At 40.0% G+C, this 15231-nt stretch overlaps 1 protein-coding gene and 1 long non-coding RNA gene across 4 annotated transcripts in view; one reads left to right on the top strand and one right to left on the bottom strand.

The window, feature by feature from the left end:
- LOC110954544 (metabotropic glutamate receptor 4-like) overlaps nucleotides 1-15231 on the bottom strand; it is a 330260-nt gene that overhangs the window by 12486 nt on the left and 302543 nt on the right. The gene's annotated exons all lie outside the window — the stretch shown is intronic.
- LOC127534045 (uncharacterized) lies at nucleotides 5646-9264 on the top strand. The gene is made up of 2 exons (XR_007941974.1): nucleotides 5646-8367; nucleotides 8672-9264. It is a non-coding gene; the product is annotated as an uncharacterized LOC127534045 (long non-coding RNA).

Here is a 15231-nt window from a genome sequence, read left to right as displayed (position 1 = left end):
TGGACATGTTGGCGAAGGAAACAGAGATGATGAGGAGGTCATGGGCAGGTTTGGTATCCAGGAGAGGAACGCAGAAGGGCAGAGGGTGGCTGACTTTGCAAAAAGGATGGAAATGGCTGTAGTGAATACTTTCTTCCAGAAGAGGCAGTAACATAGGGTGACCTATAAGAGTGGAGGTAGGAGAACACAGGTAGACTACATCTTGTGTAGACAGTGTAATCTTAAGGAGATCAGTGACTGCAAAGTAGTGGTAGGTCAGAGTGTAGCGAGACAGCATAGGATGGTGGTGTGTAGGATGACCCTGGTGGTGAAGAAGATGAAGAGGGCAAAGGCAGAGCAGAAGACCAAATGGTGGAAGCTGAAAAGGAAGAGTGTTGTATGACTTTCAGGAAAGAGTTGAGACAGGCTTTGGATGGTCAGGAAGTGCTTCCAGATGACTGGACAACTACAGCAAATGTGATCAGGGATACAGGTCGGAGAGTACTTGGTGTGTCATCTGGAAGGAAAGGAGATAAGGAGACTTGGTGGTGGAATGAGGAGGTGCAGGAGGGGATCCAGAGAAAGGGGTTAGCTAAGAAGAAGTGGGACACTGAGAGGACTGAAGAGAGTAGACAGGAGTACAGGGAGATGCAGCGTAAGGTGAAAGTAGAGGTGACAAAGGCCAAACAAGGGGCTTACGATGACTTGTACGCTAGGTTGGACAGTAAGGAGGGAGAGACTGACCTGTATAGGTTGGCAAGGCAGAGAGACAGAGATGGGAAGGACGTGCAGCAGGTTAGGGTGATAAAGGATAAGGATGGAAGTGTGTTGACAGGTGCCAATAGTGTGATGGGAAGATGGAAAGAGTACTTTGAAGAGTTGATGAATGAGGAAAATGAGAGAGAACGAAGAGTAGAAGAGGTGAGTGTTGTGGACCAGGAAGTAGCAAAGATTGGTAAGGATGAAGTGAGGAGGGTATTGAAGAGGATGAAGAGTGGAAAGGCACTTGGTCCTGATGATAGACCTGTGGAGGTATGGAAGTGTCTTGGAGAGGTAGCAGTAGAGTTTCTGACTGGATCTTAGATAGTGAGAAGATGCCCGAGAAATGGAGGAGAAGTGTGCTGGTGCCCATCTTTAAGAACAAGGGAGATTTAATTTTTTTTTTTTTATTCTATATCCCTTAGGGGATATAGAATAAATAAATAGGGGAAATTCTGATTTTCGCATATCTCCCCATCTGGGGGGGGGGGGGGTGTCAGAGCGCAGGGTCATCCGCGGTGCAGCGCCCCTGGAGCAATTAGGGGTTAGGTGTCTTGCTCAGGGACACCTCGACATGAGCACGACAGGCCGGTAATGGGTAGAGTGGCCGTCTCCGGTTGCAAGACGGCCACTCTACCCACTGAGCTATGCCGCCCCCATAATTTGCAGAGTTGTGGCAACTACAGAGGAATAAAGCTGATGAGTCACACGATGAAGCCATGGGAAAGAGTAGTTGAAGCTAGGCTAAGGGCAGAGGTGAACATCTTTGAGCAGCAGTATGGTTTCATGCCAAGAAAGAGTACAACAGATGCAATATTTGCTTTGACGATGTTGATAGAGAAGTACAGAGAAGGTCAGAAGGAGCTGCATTGTGTCTTTGTAGATCTGGAGAAAGCTTATGACAGGGTGCCCAGAGAGGAACTGTGGTCTTGTATGAGGAAGTCTGGAGTGACAGAGAAGTATGTTAGATTGGTGGAGGACATGTATGAGGACTGTAAGACAGTGGTGAGGTGTGCTGTAGGTGTGACAGAGGAGTTCAAGGTAAAGGTGGGAATACAGCTCTGAGCAACTATCAGCTCTGAGCCCCTTCTTGTTTGCTATGGTGATGGACAGGATGACAGACGAGGTTAGACAGGAGTCTCCATGGACTATGATGTTTGCAGATGACATTGTGATCTGTAGTGAGAGCAGGGAACAGGTGGAGGAGAAGCTAGAGGCGTGGAGGTTTGCCCTGGAAAGGAGAGGAATGAAGGTTAGCCACAGCAAGACGGAGTATCTGTGTGTGAATGAGAGGGACCCAAGTGGAAGAGTGAGGTTACAGGGAGAAGAGATCAAGACGGTGGAGAATTTTAAAGCACTTAGGCCAGGAGTGTCAAGATCCGTTCCTGGAGGGCCGCTATCCTGCATGTTTTAGATGTTTCCCTCTTCCAACACAGCTGATTCAAATGATCAGGCTCGTTATCAGGCTTCTGCTGAGCTTGAAGATAAGCTGATCATTTGAATCAGGTGTGTTGGAAGAAGGAAACATCTAAAACATGCAGGACAGTGGCCCTCCAGGAACTGAGTTTGACACCCCTGACTTAGGCTCAACAGTCCAGAGCAATGGAGAGTGTGGAAAAGAGGTGAAGAAGCGTGTACAGGCAGGCTGGAACAGCTGGAGAAAAGTGTCAGCTGTGATGTGTGATAGAAGAGTTTCAGCTAAAATGAAAGGAAAGGTTTACAAAACTGTGGTGAGACCAGCCATGTTGTTTGGTCTGGAGACAGTGTCCCTGAGGAAAAGACAGGAGACAGAGCTGGAGGTAGCAGAACTGAAGATGCTGAAGATTCTCTTTGGGAGTGACCAGGATGGATAGGATCAGGAATGAGTACATCAGAGGGACAGCACATGTTAGAGGCTTTGGAGATAAAGTTAGAGAGGCCAGACTGAGATGGTTCGGACATGTACCAATATATTGGTAGAAGGATGCCGAGTTTCCCACTGCCAGGCAGGAGACCTAGAGGAAAACCAAAGAGGAGGTTTATGGCTGTGGTTAAAGAGGACATGAAGGTTGTTGGTGTGAGAGAAGAGGATGCAGAAGACAGGGTTAGATGGAGGCAATTGATTCGCTGTGGCGACCCCTGAAGGGAAAAGCCGAAAGGAAAAGAAGAAGATATAATTATCATCGGTTCTACCATGTATTTCTTTGTTTTGGGAACTGGAGGTGAATTAAATCAGAGTTCATGACTTTCAGAATGAGACTGATCAACTTCATTTTAATCAAAGTCTCTTTGAGACTTTGATTAAAATGATATTTTCCTCAGACAAGCTGAGGATGGTGGCCCTAAATTAATGATTATATTTTTAATCATTAAGTTTCTATGATTTCTACACATTCCACCACATTTACATAACTAATATTTACATCACAGTGAAGAACTGCTTCTGTTAGCCTCTGCTGAGTTGTAATTCTTTATCAGAGAAACTGTGAATTTAATAACTATGATATTGCCTACTTGATGAAACAAACCACATGAGTTGTCAACAAAATGCTAGCAGTTATTAAATCTAATAAAATCCAAAATTAACACTAATTGAATAAATTCAGCTCATTTAGACTGAGATATTCACTAATGTATGTGGCTTCATTTGGTACAAACAACGACAATTATGTAAGATAACAAAATTATCTAATTTAAGCGATTTATCTAGCAGGTCTATAAGGTTAGAAATTATAGCACAAATGTATGGAATGCTCCCAAGTCAGATTAAAGAATTATTTTCCTGTTCTTAAAATCGTGTTGACTTTGTGCAACAAAACTGATGGTGACATTGTACATCGTGTTTATTACAGGAGGCCTAAAATTCTAATGTGTTTTCATGGACTGTTTTGGGCTTCCAATGCAATTTTGATAGTTGTTCCTTACTAAATCCTCTTTGAATCAACAGTACAATTTTCGGCCAGGTATGTGAATAAGTCTCCCACTTGCTGACACATTTTGAAACACACTTTAAATTACGCTGTATCAATCTCTTGAGACTTAATTCAGAGGAATTTATAAATATAGCTTGTGTTTAGATATTATGTTGAATAAATGACTTCAGAACTTGTTTTTCCCTGTCAGATTGATTTGGTTGGAGCACTATTTTTGAAAACATCTTACTTATCTGTGTGTCCATTTGAGATGATTTTGTATTCTGTCAAAATCCTTTCTAATCTATTCTTTATTTTTTTTTAAAAAGTACACGATAAGATTAGTTGTCTGCTGTCTTAAAAGCCAACACGTGTTTTATTATTTCAAATGATGTCATATCTATAACTACTCATACAACACATGGCTCAAAATAAATGTGAAAAATACTGAAGAAAATTGTGTTTCACATTTGATCTGGGATTACAACTACCAATTACTTTTGCGACTAATTCATTATTCAGCTTGATATTTTTGCTGTTAAATGGTTAAATGCACCATTTTCCAGCGAAAACACCAGTTAATATAGGAGCCAACCCAGGTGTCAGCCATCATGGCCAATGAGCCACTTTCCACGGTCCTAGCAACCAGCAACCATCCATCCATCCATCCATTCTCTATACACCGCTTTATCCTCACTAGGGTAGCAGGGGGTGCTGGAGCCTATCCCAGCTGACTCGGGCAAAGGCAGGGGACACCCTGGACAGGTCGCCAGTCTGTCACAGGGCTACATATATAGACGAACAATCACACTTACATTCACACCTACGGACAGTTTAGAATAATCAGTTAACCTCAGCATATTGTTGGACTGTGGGAGGAAGCCGGAGTGCCCGGAGAAAACCCATGCATGCACAGGGAGAACATGCAAACTCCATGCAGAAAGATCCCAGGCCCAGGCCGGGATTTGAACCAGGAATCTTCTTGCTGCAAGGGGAAAGTGCTAACCACTATGAACCAGCAACCAGCTGAACAGAACAGGTCCTGAGGCCTAGGAGCTGTCACAAAAGAACGTTTTACAGAGCCCAGGGTGTTGTATTCAAATGTGCTGTTTGGTCTAAGCAACAACAAAGTACTGTAAAGCCAAAATATTTTCAGTTTGTAGTAACATAACAGAGAAATAACAGTAAATTTGCACATTAGAGATGATTAAACTAGCAGATGTGTGGCATTTTGGCTTTAAATAATGCTTTAAATTATAAAACGATCAAAATAGATGCTGATTGATTGTTTTAGCTCAAAATTGATCAGTAACCAACAAAGTCACATTGACAATGAAGACAGTTGTTCCAGCATCTGACCTGTATCTGTTGCTATGAGAAACAACACAAACTATTGTTAATTTTTATTTATTTTTTAACTTACATTTCCCACATTGCCTCAAGCAGAAGCTTTGTGTTTTTCACAAAGGAAGACTCGTGTTGTTGTCTTAATAAACTACTTTATTAAACAGCTGAAAAAATATAATTTCCTTCAGTTTAAAAATAACTTTCATAAGGGCTACATATGTCTTCTTTTCGCTGTAGAAAAGGGCAACAGATTTTCAATATGAAACACTGCTGTGGGCAACAATGATGTGAATCCCAGTGGAAACGAGCGGGTGCAGGACCAAAAAAAGGGCAGCATGTTCTTGTTCTACCATAAGAACTGATTTATAACTGTGACTAAAGCACAGCTGACTTTAGTATTCAAATATATTTTTTAACGCATATGTGCCAGCAAATCAGAATGATTTATTTCTTGTGGGCATGACATTAGAATCAGCTAATAAATCCCCTCCTTTGTTTGGCTTCTAATTGTGCATATTTTAATAAATGCTGCCTTTAGAGTCATGTCTCTTTCTTTTGACTGGGTGAGTTTTCCCCCAGAAGGTTCCTGCTGTTTTTTCATCAAAGCAGGGTAATGTTTAGCTTTCCAGATGTGACCTCTACTTGAATATCTTGTTTGTTTTTATTATTTGTGACTCTCCACTGTGCTTTCCCTCCAGACTGGCTGCATCTCATCTTAGCCAGCCCTGGTACCACGTGGGATTGCTCGCTGGAGAGCACAATGGAAGAATAGAGGCAGTATGATAGAGGGACAGCTGCAGTGGTCCCCTCCCAGCTGCAGAGAATGTTAACCAGTGAACTGCTTGGGGCTCTGTTCACTCCTGCCTCAGGGACGGACTGTTCAACCCAAGCTGTTACTCACATAAACAGAAAAGTGCTCTGCTGCCTTTCACCCAAGAATAATATCTTCAGAGCTGTCCTCTTGGACACTGAATACATACTGGAAGATGGCGAGTGTTGGGCGAAAAGAAAAACAGACCTAATTAAACATAACCTAAGGTAAAGCAAAGTAATACATTTGAACTCAAAAAGGAATATTTGTTATTCTTATCAATGTTAAAGTGTTCACTTTTTTTTCAAAATATGTATAGATTATTACTCCGCCAAGGAGTTTTGTGATGATCGACGTACGTTTGTCTGTCTGTAAGCAACATTACTCAAAAACGGACTAATGGATTTGGATGACATTTTCAGGGAAGGTCAGAAATGACACAAGGACCAATTGATTAGATTTTAGCGGTGATGCGGCTTATAGTTGGGATCCATGGATTTGTTAAAGATTTCTGTATCATTGCGAGATAACAGCATGGCGTCACTGTAACTATGACAAGTGATCACTATGTCAGCTGCCTGCTGACAATCACGATTGCGATCCTACTACAAATTGACCACTGTAGACTTATCGGGATTTATCCATTGTAAATGATGCAAGGAACAATTGATTAAATTGTGGGGGTGTTTCCAAGTCCCATCAATTCCAGCCACCCGCTACATATTTCTGTCACGTGATTCGTAAAAAACATACCGTACTTACCGTACTGTAAGCCGCTACTTTTTTCGAATGGTTTGAACCCTGCGGCTTATACAACGATGCGGCTAATGTATAGATTTTTATGGGCGAGCTTCATGCCGTCAATTCGTTTAGCCTCATCACAGCAGAATGAAATTACCGAACAACTCATGGTGGACCAATGAAATTATTCAAATGAAATCAAACACACTCACACTAAATTCTTCAGATCAGTCATTTTGTGCTTCATGCACACACCCTCATCAAAGAAGGAAATAGAGCTGCTGCGCGTACGCTTGGCATCAATGAATCGATGGTGGGATGATGGAGTCATCAGCGTGAACTGACTTAATGTGTTTTACTGCCGTGTTACAGGCATTGTTTGGAAAAAAGCACTTATTTAATTAAAAGTTAAAAAAATGTTTCTGTGTAAATATCTCGTGTTACAACATGGACACCTGCAGCTTATAGTGAGGTGCAGCTTATATATGTACAAAACTTTTTTCTTTTTAAAATTAGTGGGCACGGCTTATATTCAGGTGTGCTCAATAGTCCAGAAATTATGATACACATGCAAAACACGCGTTGGGTTAGTGCAAGGTTATTTTGTTTTTGGGTACATCTATATTAAATGGTCACATTCTATGTTGCCGTGATTTCGGATCATCAATAATTAATAAACAAATGCTGCATTTCTAAAAAAAAAAAATGCATTTCTGACAATGCCATATGGGGGAATAAACAGCCTTGGTGAGTACTGTGCTGTCTGAGGGCTTTTTTAGATTTCTTAATAAATCATTTATTTTTTTGGTCTGTGAAGTATCTGATGTCTGCTGCCAAATTTCCTAGATGAAAAGCTGAAACTGTCAAAGTTTTGCTTGATTTGATCTTTGGACATTGAAGATGCTGTATGCAACATTTAGGACCAGTGGATATTGCTAAATTACCAGTGTCTTAGATCAAATTGGCCCCATGTACCTCGTCCTTTTGTGTTTCATTTAATTTCCGATGTCCGTTATGTACACCCTTGTGAACATAAAATAACTGAACCACAACAATTAGCTCATGTTAGCATTGTAAAGCACATTGTGTCGCCACAACAAGTTGTTGTCTACTCAGATAAAATTATCTTCACCTGTCTCATCTTTGTGCTGCTCTGTGGACATAGTGGAACAGAGGACAAAAGCCAAACAGTAGCAAACGATGCTATAAAATGAAACTACATTAACATAAATATAATAATTTTTTTCAATCTTTGATTTTTGGGGACTGGGCTGATTACAGAACTTCTACTTATGTAATGTAGGTAGTATCAACAGTTTCAAAGGGAAGGACTCACATGGACTAACATGTTTGCAAAGCTGCACTCACTGGAAAAACATCAACATTGCTACTCGGGATGTAACGATTACCGGTTAAAATGATAAACCGCGGTAAAATGTCTGACGGTTAGTACTACCGTTTCAAATTTTAATTACCGTTAAACCGTGTTTGATTGCCACAATCCGGAAAATCTCAGGAATAGGCCTACTACTATTGTGAAAAGTGCAGCGGCAGGCAGCCGATTGGATACATGCGCCCCGCGCGCATTGCGCACTGCATAGTAAACAACTCGTAAATATGGCGGAGGACACCGGCAGTGGAGAGATTTTTCCACCGTCCAAACGTACCAAGTCCGAAGTCTGGGCGTACTTCGGATTTTATAAAGACGCGCAAGGGAGACTGGTGGAAGAAAGCAACCCAGTCTGCCGAAAATACCACAAGAAAATATCGGCAAAGGGTGGAAACACGTCCAACATGCTGGCTCATCTACGGGACCCGCAACTGTGCAGCGAGTTAAAGGTAAGTTAACTTGAAATGAATGCATGTGGGGCTTAGAGAACCGTGAAAACTGTGCATGTTCGTCTCGTTTCTGCTCCGGCACAATACTAGCTCCGTGGCTAAAGCTAAATGCACCGTTGTTGCCGACAGAAAGTCCGGTTAATGTTCAGAAGACAGCGTTACATGATGTGTGTGTGTGTGTGTGTGTGTGTGTGTGTGTGTGGGTGGTTGGGGAGGGGGGTGTGTGTGTGCGTGCGCGTGTGTGATGATGAATAATAATAATTTAATAATAACCATTATAAATTTGTTTTCCTCTTATGTACAGAGAGGGCGTGTAGTGGACAGAACCGGGACAAGTCCTCCAACAGCTTCTACCTCTTCGGTCACAGTGGCACAAACAATAACCCAGGCGTTTGAAAAGAAGGCTGCTTATGCACCAACATCGAAACATGCCAAAGACCTCACAGCAGCTATCTCATATTTTATTGCAAAAGACATGATGCCATTTCAAACTGTTGAGAGGCCTGGATTTTTGAAGCTGATGAAGGTTGCTGTGCCTCACTATAAAGTTCCTTCACAAAATCATTTTTACTTTGTTTTATATAGTAGTGTTATTGTATTATATTATATTTGTAAGACTAGATCTTTCCGAGCACTGAATGTGAAGATAGTTACAATTTGCACAATATAAAGAATGTAATTTTATTTAAATTGTATTTATTTGTTAATCTTTATGAGGCAGTGGCACCTTACTTTTTTGTTGTACTTTGTTATTCCTAATGTTGCTTTCAAGCAAACGGACTACCTCCTGGCTCTTTTAAGGTCCCCTCTTTAATTTTTTAAGCTTATTAATATGTTATTTAAGGTTTAAGCTCATATTTTGATTGGTTTTTCAAAAATAAAAACGTTGTTCATTGATTTAAGTGTGCCTATGAGTACTTTTTAAACATTTTGAACATATTTCATAATACCGTGATGATATCGATAACCGTGATAATTTTGATCACAATTATCGTGATATCAAATTTTCATATCGTTACATGCCTAATTGCTACACTATATTCATACATCGCAAATAGTTTCTGCTATATTAATATTACATATTTGAGTACAGTCTTGTTGAAAATTTAAAAGTGTAGTCTGTGATTTTGGAGAAGCACTGATTTGATACTTAGCTAGTTAGCATGTGCCAAATTTACTGTTCATCTTATCCCATTGAACTATTTTCCTCCATCCTGTGCATGAGCATGAATGTGCACAAGATCGAATGTGCACGGGGCACAGTGGAATACTGTTGGATAGAGTAGTCTGAGCCACTTTCTTTCTTTCTCATTTACATAGTCAGTGCTGTGTTCAAACAGTTTTTTTTTTCACAGCTAACTTTTTCCTTTTGCTGTACTGAATTTCATTGATATTCACTGAATTTGACAACTAAATGTTGCAGCTCTATAAATAATTACTGTCTTCACACTGTTGTGCCAAACGTGTGCTACTAGAGCAACTTTGAGTGTATGATTTTTTTTCCAATCTATTAATCATAGGTAATCTGAGGTGAAGTCCTTAAATGTCTTGTTTTGTTCAACCAACAGAGCAAAATATCACAATGGAGAAGCTAAATCAAAGATGTGCTTTGAAGCAAATACAACTATTAATATACTCAATAATGATTATAATATATACAAAACAATACAATATAGTACAATAACTTTATTAATCCCCAAAGGGAAATTCAATGTGTATTATTATATTGTATTGTTTAAATATATAGATATTATCAATATATAATCAGTAGATTAGCATTTTTTTAAATAGCACACAATGGATTTTTAAAAAATTAATTGTGACTATGTCATTGACTCTCACACTTCACAAATGGGTCAAAAAAAACATTATAGCAACACAGTTTGTGAATTATCTCAGATATATCTTTGTCCCTTCTCGCATGTTGTTCGTTACTAACCAAATCATTGTGAGATAATCTACTTCTTTATCAATCTAGCTCAAAGCACAAGCTGCCCATTTATTCAAGGTGAAATTCTACCAAAAGTTCATATTGGATAATTGCCTCAGCCTTACTTAAAATCAATATATTTCTGACTGGTATTTCATCAGATGACATCAACGTGTCACCTGAAAAGAAACCCCCAGCTGCCACGAAAGGAGCTTACAAATGGAGTCCTGTTCAGTGTCAGATCGAATCCTTTTTTCAGTCCATTAATTTGCGTCCTCCTGATTGCAGTGCACCTGAGCATTTACTGACTGGACCTTATTAAGGGGAGTTGCTGTATATATCTCACCCTCCTATCATCACAATGCTTCGGCAGATGCCGCCTTCGGTAAAACATAACATGGAAGAAGCAGCTCATGACAGCTTCACAGACTGAACCAGATGCAAAGAAAACAACAGGGGATATATCATCACATACACGAGAGCAGTTATAAAACAATCCTGCATCTCTACCTACGGAAAGTGCAGCACAACAGAGTGAGAATGTCTGTGATAGCTGATAATCTAAGAATAATTTCAGGTTTAATACATGTACAAGGATTCTATTTTAATCTGAGGACAGTGGAGAGCTTCTGCTTTGGGATGCAAACTATCAGATTCATTTAAACTGCATAATTCCCATTCTACATTAAGCCACTGTGTTGTTTCGCAGCATGCTATGGAAACATTCAGCAGAGAGGCTTGCTGCAAGAGAATTCACTATAATTGCACTCTAATTAAGCCAATAAACAAATAGGAGCCTTAGGGGACATAATAATATAGCTTCATGGGAGAATGTCATTTATAAAGATCACTATTTTTTGGCGTTGATTAGCTTCATGGCCTGTTTGCCCATTATTTGAGCACCCAGAGGTCAACAGCCGAGACCCAAAGTGCTGCAGAGCTATAGGCCTAATGAATGTAAAAACTGCTCTCTGAAGTTCAAGATGTTGCTCAGCTCAATTCACTCCATAGCATCAATCTTCATTATTAATTTCTGGGCCTGCGGGACAATTCAGTGAATAATGCTGTTTATCTTACAACTGCGAACAGACAAAGAGAGAAATTCAAAGGAGCAGAAAAATGAGAGAGGGATAACAGGTAGCAAGGATGAACACACTGTCACAAGCACACTCTTGTCTAACTCAGGTCTTGTTGAACTGACTTCAACTCCTACTCTTTGTCTGACTAGTGAACTAACAGCATTTTTTTCTCTGCGTTTTTTTTGACCGTGTCAATAGTGTGACGGAGACATCATAGCGAAATAAACACCACCACTCAATTCATCAGTCTGTTCATGCTCTGTAATGTGCAGGACCTCTTTGTGTGGGCTGATTGAATTTGAACTGAGTCTATTGTGCTCAAGCCTCCTTCCCATGCCTGCTATTGTCTGACGCCCCTCCTCGTGCCTCTGTCTTTGAGACAGCCGCTTATTTAGAAAGTTTCTTTAGGTAAGCAGGTGCCACATCTACTCGTGAAGCTAGCATAAAGTGTGGTGATGGCACTCCATAGATAGACCAGATGTCCTTGTTTGAGTGATAGAGAAAGCCTCCCGTGGTATTTGTTACTTTTATCCTGGCACCAGATGACAAACAAATGACTGTGCTTGCAATGCTAAAGCAGAGGCCTGCTGTAAATTGAGCGCACAGGAGGCTAGATAAGGTAAATTGAGTCCAGGAGCTAGTGGAGCATTTAATTGCACTGAAAGACATGTCAACGAGGGCTGTGAGTCTTTGTAGGGCCTGTCATTTACAGTATGATGATTATGAGGTGTGTTTGCTTTGACATGTTAATTCCTTAACAAGGGACATTGTTTACGTAACAGCTCAGTGAGTCAGTCACAGGGTTTGTTTGTCTTTTTTTCAAATGAAGTCTAGGACAGCAAGTTTGGCAAAATACTTTGCTTGTAATTGTCATCTGACAAAGTTGCCACTGAGGATTGGTTAGGTGTATAGACACAAACCTGACTTGGTAGGGTTTGGGAAGGAATGCTTGGCTAAATGGCAACTACAGCCAAAATTTCAGCTAGAAGCCTCTTTCTCTGCAAATGTTTAAAATGTGGCCCTTTAAGAGACTCACCATGTGAGTCCCTGTGTTGCAGAGGCTCTGTAGAGTGTGCTAGTACATAGTCATAGTCATGCTGGTATTCACAAATTGCATTACTGATCGAGGCTGAATGGGGATTTTTTGGACTTGCAGCACAGTTTTTGGCAGGCCCATGTGATGCCCCTGCAGAGGAATAAATCCAGTTCACATATGAAGTTTTTTCTTCCAGTGTCTCTCAGCCTTGCTACTGTTACCTGCAGCAAAGTGTGAAAGAAAAAAAACAGGGGCTACAAGTTGGGGGCACTATGCGGTTTAAAGGCGGTGCAGCAGATGTGGCAAACATGTATAAACATTATGAAACAATAGTTTCCATGGTTCGAAGAAACCAGTGTTCCCAAGTTTTGTTGTCTCATCCATCTGCTCCAACCTCCTCCTTCAAAAGAATATTCTCCTACTCTCTTGAGGAACAGGAGTTATCATAATTAGAAACTGAATGATTATTGAGACACATATTTGGCATTTTTGCAGTTATTGGTATTGACACAAACTGTTATTGAACTCAGTTGATCTCAGAGAAAACAGGAGAACATTGCAGCATCACATGACACTCAAAGGTCGTCACTCCTATTTTTGGAGTACATATTCAGTTACAGTAATCCTTAATAATGAAGAAATCTAGTTATGAATTACAGGTTTTCTGCCATCACATGCCGTTAATATATAATATTTGATGTATAGAAATGTACATTTAGTAATTGTAAATCTTATTAATGGACATACCTAGTTATGAGTGACTGGTTCTCTGCTATCATGTTGTTAATAAAAAAACAAAAATAAAACTCACACTTATTCATGCTAGCACGAGTGTGAGTTTAAATGGAAAACGTGAAATTGCCTGGGTGACCCCAAACTTTTGAACATTATATTTGCTCCAAATATCGGTTATCAGCCTTATTCAAGCTCCTATAATCTATGTCAGTCGATCCACCATAATCAGAATTCCTAAGGTTGCAACTGGGCTTTGTTACAGTAAACATTAATTTCCGTGTGCTTTCTAAAAACACTTGCAGTCTTTTTTTGTGAGGACAGTATATTGTATGGTCAGACTTCGCTTTACCATAGTCTGAGCTAAGTGAAGCTTCTCACACTCAACAGTCAAAGACCCCTTTGGTTATATATTAAATATGATTATTCTCTCTCAAATGAGTCAAGAAAAAAATATAGGACATTTCCCTGAAGCTAAACTTCCCTTTTGTGTTCTATTATGTGTCCTACCTTACTGTAGCTCAGAGCAATTGTAGAAGTAAAACTTTCCTGCAGCCATTGTATGTACAGTTTTCTACAGGAAATCATAATTAATGAGCGACTCATATAATTTGCAGCAAGAAGTGTTTTACATTAAGCCCGGATGAGAAGGTTTTTTTAGGGCTTGTAAATTTAATTCATCAAAGGTAAAGAAGAAGAAACAAAAAGTAGAACTTCACTTATCCTTCAGAGATTTTTCTTCACTTATATTTTACTATTCAAAGCCATGCTAGCTAATGGATTACCTCATCCTCCAAAAAAGGAGTTCAGTCTCTCTGTGACTGTATAATTCTCTTTCATCTTCAGAGAGAGGAGATGGAATGATTAAACAAAGAACTCGCTGATATTCATGACTGCTGTTGACGTGTAACTGAAGATGTGCAACACTTGCATTAAAAAATAATGTGGGCTTTGTACTTGGATTGCTGTGTGTGCTACGTGTGTGATCATCAAGAATGCACAGTGATAACAGCTGACATTTCAGTATATTTCTCTGAATATATTTCAGTAAATGTAACATTAAAGAAGCAGTATCCGTTAAGCTGAGCAGGTCTCACCTTGTTTTCAACATGTAGATGAGGTTGTTTGCACTATCAGTGTTTACACCAGTGAATACTTGGAAATGTCCAGATTTTTGAAACAAAAGCATTTTTTTCAATGAACACAACATTAAATGAATCAGAAATACAGTCAAGACACTGTTAAACTGATATCTACATAGGTGTACAGAGGCCCATTTCAGCAACCATCACTCCTGTGTTCTAATGCTACATTGTGTTAGCTAATGGTGTTGAAATGCTAATTGATCATTAGAAAACCCTTGTGCAATTATGCTAGCACATGAATTAAATTGTGAGTTTTCATGGAAAGCATGAAATTGTGTGGGTGGCCCCAAACTTTTGAACACTGGCATATCTGGGTTAAGAAATGGTAAATGGTAAATGGTTGTATTTATATAGCGCTTTTATCCAAAGCGCTTTACATAAATACGTCACATTCACCCATTCACACACACATTCACACACTGATGGTGGAAGTTGCCATGCAAGGTGCTAACCACGACCCACCACAAGCAATTAGGGGTTCGGTGTCTTGCTCAGGGACACCTCGACATGAGCTCGACGGGACGAGGATCGAAGAAAAGGCCAATATGCAGATTCACAGTAATCTGGACTTTGGGCTGCTAACATAATATGCAGCATGTGAAATTCAGTCATTGTACTGCTGGTCACATATTGCATTATTAATATAATTGGCCGCAATTATATGCAGATTTTTGCAATAGAAATTATTTTAGGATTCTTAATGAAACACAATGCACACTCTTAGTCTCTCAAGAATGTTTTTCCACAAAGCTAACTATCGCAGCCAGGTTTCCAGGGCAGCATTTTGATGCATTGTTTTGTGTAATCCCAAAGGGGAGGAGGTAAGGATTAATTTGTTACATCTGTCATACCCATGCTGGCACTGCTGATAGTGTCCAAGCCAGTATGAGGTTTTCCCTTACTAGTGTCCTCTCTTGTAGCCACTGAGCCCCTTTTGTTGCA

Source organism: Acanthochromis polyacanthus, chromosome 5, assembly GCF_021347895.1.
Source record: "Acanthochromis polyacanthus isolate Apoly-LR-REF ecotype Palm Island chromosome 5, KAUST_Apoly_ChrSc, whole genome shotgun sequence".
Taxonomy (NCBI): Eukaryota; Metazoa; Chordata; class Actinopteri; family Pomacentridae; genus Acanthochromis; species Acanthochromis polyacanthus.
This window is presented reverse-complemented; position numbering and strand designations above follow the sequence as displayed.